At 36.0% G+C, this 3,941-nt stretch overlaps 1 long non-coding RNA gene across 1 annotated transcript; it reads right to left on the bottom strand.

The window, feature by feature from the left end:
* Positions 1-1,078: 1,078 nt before the first annotated feature.
* Positions 1,079-3,560, bottom strand: LOC113468903. The gene is made up of 3 exons (XR_003392489.1): positions 3,328-3,560; positions 1,480-1,862; positions 1,079-1,296 (listed from the first exon to the last, which is right to left on the bottom strand). It is a non-coding gene; the product is annotated as an uncharacterized LOC113468903 (long non-coding RNA).
* Positions 3,561-3,941: the final 381 nt, after the last annotated feature.

Here is a 3,941-nt window from a genome sequence, read left to right as displayed (position 1 = left end):
TTCAGTTTTTCTTTTCTCCCTAAATCTCTCTCTCTCTCTTTGCTTTTCTCTTTCAAATCCCCTTTTCAATGAGCCTCTCACTCTCTTTCTCTCTCAGTCTTAAGAACGAATGGACAAAAGGGAGACAGAGGACAATTTTCCCTGTTCTGTTTCTATTTTCTTTCTCTCTTTTATACCGTACCTTTCCTCTCTCTGTCAATCTCTTGTACGCTTTCTTTTCATATCCATCCATTCCTTTCCTTCCTTTTTTCAACTACCTACTTCGTTGCCTGTCCTCCTCCTCTCTCTCTCTCTTTCCCTCAGACCATCATTTTGTACATTGATCTCGCTTTCTCAGTAATTATCTAACCCGTCTCTCTCTTCCCATCTTTCATCTCTCTCCCTAATTCTTCCCCATCTCTCTCTCTCTCTCTCTGTGTCTCTGTGTCTGTGTGTCTGTGTCTCTGTCTCTCTCTCTCTCTCAGACGAATATTAGCATTTAAATTCCTCTTTCATAGCACAAGCAATTAAGCATTATACTATACAGGAGGTACCTAGTATTTAAGTAGAACGCATTATAGCATACCTAAATACAGAGAGTCACTAAAGGGCAAATTGGAATGCATACCCAATAATAACCTTAGCAGTCTTAGCACTGCACACAGAATGTCGCCTAAAATCCACACCATCAGTGTAGAATTACGGGTTTAGTAAACCACCTTAATTAAAATGCTTATATCATATAGGTTACATTTAACCATACCTAACTGTACACAGAATGTCGCCTAAAATCCGAAGCATCAGAGTAGAGTTAGAGGAAGTTTAGTAAACCACCTTAATTAAAATGCTTATATCATACCTACCTGTAGGTTTCATTTAACATTTAACTATAAGAACAAGTGACATACTTGTGGTTATCATGCAATTACCAAAACATTTATTGCTTGAATGCTTGGACTTTTTTTTTTGTCTCTCTAAATACCCACAAGTAAAGCATGTATGTAGGTATCTATATATCTACCTATGGCACACTTACGAGTTTTTTATTTATTTATTATTATTTTAATAAGTAGCTATTATAGAAAAAAAAAGTAACAGATTAACTCAAAAAATAACAACTGTAAAAAGTATACCATTTATTAAATGTTGACTACAATGTTTAATACTTTAGACCTATGTACAATTGTACACAATGAAATATACAGAATTCCCTTGTCCTTCTTTATGTCACCATCAGCAACTGTCACAAGTCACTGAGGTCACATACTTACGGAAGCATCTATCTGTTTTTGCACGGTGACCAATTTTTGTTTCAACCTCTCTTTCTTGTACTTGAGAAATGCAATTCTCAGTTCTTTCAGCTTCCATCCCACCACAACCCCAATGGAAAACGTCAGGAGGCCAACAAATTTGTTTTGGAACTGCACCAACATTGCCGATTGTATTTTTAGATGCTTACAACAATATTTTTCCTGCGCGGTTACCAATTTTTGTTTCAACCTCTCTTTCTTGTACTTGAGAAATGCAATTCTCAGTTCTTTCAGCTTCCATCCCACCACAACCCCGATGGAAAACGTCAGGAGGCCAACAAATTTGTTTTGGAACTGCACCAACATTGCCGATCGTATTTTTAGATGCTTACAACAATATTTTTCCTGCAGAGAAACTCCTTCCTTTTTTTGATATTTTATGACGAAATTCTGCAGCTTTCAACAAAACTTGTGTAAATAGTCCTTGACTTTGTGCAAATTTGCTCCTTCTTCATCGCTCATTTCTGACAGCTTCCTTTGGTCGTTTGTCCAAAATATTGTCTCTGTCTTGGTTGCCAAAATACTTTGTTTCTTTACAAGTTAAAATATCGTGTCTCATAGGTTTGTAATGGTCTGGAAAAAGGAGAATGTGTATTGTTTATGTGTTTAATGTGAGTTACCAACCAGTAGCAGTAGGAGTGTTTAGTGCTTCTTTATCATTCATTCATTGTGGCAACATCGCAGTCGATGCTAATTTACTTATACTACCAAAAAAAGGACTAAAGAGTCACTTGTCACATAATCCAAGCTGTGCTATTATTGTGATCAAATTCCCAAAACAATGTTGAGGATAAAATCCCATGCCTTGGCTAGAATTGAGCCCAGGTCATTCTGATTACCAGGTGAGCATCTTGACCACCACCAAGGCAGTGTTTTTTTTTTTTTTTTTTAATTTATTTACTTATTTATTTTAAAGAGTAAAGTTCTAGGTACAAGAAGATACATTTTTGTCGTATTTTTAAAGATCACACTGAATAAAACAGAGAAGTTAACTTTCTCAGAACTTGAAAGATGCAATGAAGTGAAAACTTGCAGCATACATTTTTGAACATGTCAAGTATCTGGGATATTAACATTTGACATTGTTCCATTCTTCATAGCTAAACTGCTTGTCCTCAACAAAATGGCATTGCATAATAATATGCATTATGTACAAAACATTCCATGATATTATTTACAAAATATTTCAACCTTCCTGTCTCCAAGTATCTAGGGTCCTTCTCAACCAAACAACTTCCTTGGTAAGTATAGCTTATGGAGTCATATGATTACCTCAACTGTCTAATGAGGAAGGAATTCATAGATCAGAGGATCAGAGTGAACCATGAAATAGTGGACACACATCAAGGGATGCTCCAGAATCACTCTATATTTTGCTCAAGAGCCAATTCCTACTTGTCCTAAAAAAGTCATATATTATGTACTGGGAACACCCTCATTAAAAAATCACATAGGTACCTACATTGCCTACAGGGCAGTTTGTGTCATTAAAAAAAAAAAAAAAAAAAAAAAAACACTTGGGGAAACATCAAAAAACACAATTTACCCATAATTACGTTTAATAATAGACACTGTTGTGAGTTAGTAGATCTCCCTGAGGCACGCCTCTAATCATTGCACAGTTTACACACTTGTTATCTTGTTAACCAGCTAATTATGATGATAAAATATGTGTGCACCAAGTTCTGGATTCTGGACAAAGATATGGGTGCCTGGGCACGTTGTCGTTTGGGAGGGACTGTGGAAAACGTGCCACGAGAAAGTCGAATGCCGTGGAATCACCAAGCGAAACGCCGTTTTGTGTCCATGTACTGTGCATTTTATAGACTTACACCCATATTTATGAACAAAATGCTGGCTCTTAAGTTCGTGCTAAGCATAGTCTCAAGGCATTTGATTGGTCAATTTTGACTTGAGACTGATCTAAGAACGATCATTCTTGTTCATAAATAAAGTGTGTGCGGTACTCCTGCATTAGGAGGTAGAGGTGTATTGAAGATCATTAAAAGTAGCTCATGCAAAAAATTTACCTACTTACCAAGTTTTGAGCTTTCAGACAGATGGCCTCCTACTTTTGGATTTCTGTACTTTATAAACTATCGAGTACAAAGATTTCAAAACGGACATGAATAATAGTCTTTCTCTCGTATCTACTTATTTTCTAATAAAAAATTCGAGAGTTAAAAAAGATTAAAAGATATTTTCCCAGAAAAATGAAAAACTTCAGAAATCACAAACTATGATAGTACGTAAAGTTTCGGTAGGTCAGGATCCTACAATCAGCTGTTTATTCGCATGCTTGTTTACATGCGAGAAGCTAGCCAACGCTTTTCACGTTCTGCCAAACAACAAGCTTGCAACCCTAGAAAAATAAACGAAATATGAAACTGTAGAAACCAGGCGCGGATCTACCTATTTTTACAGAAATTAAAGGACTTTCCTCGAAAATAGTCGATTTATTTTCAGTATTACGATAAAAATGGAAAAATAGCATGTGAAAATTATTGATTTTTCCTGGTTTACGTAATTTTTCCGATGAAAATAAATGTTCCCAGAAGTACGTGTTTAGTGACCTTTTTCCCCGGTCAAACTTCACGTTGCACAACCTGTTCAAAAACACCCATCAGCTTTTTTCGAAAAGATGCTTGAAAA

The sequence above is a fragment of the Diaphorina citri genome, unplaced genomic scaffold (assembly GCF_000475195.1).
Source record: "Diaphorina citri unplaced genomic scaffold, Diaci psyllid genome assembly version 1.1 scaffold885, whole genome shotgun sequence".
Lineage (NCBI taxonomy): Eukaryota > Metazoa > Arthropoda > Insecta > Hemiptera > Psyllidae > Diaphorina > Diaphorina citri.
Note: the sequence above shows the minus strand (reverse complement) of the source record. Positions and strands in the feature narration are given on the sequence as shown.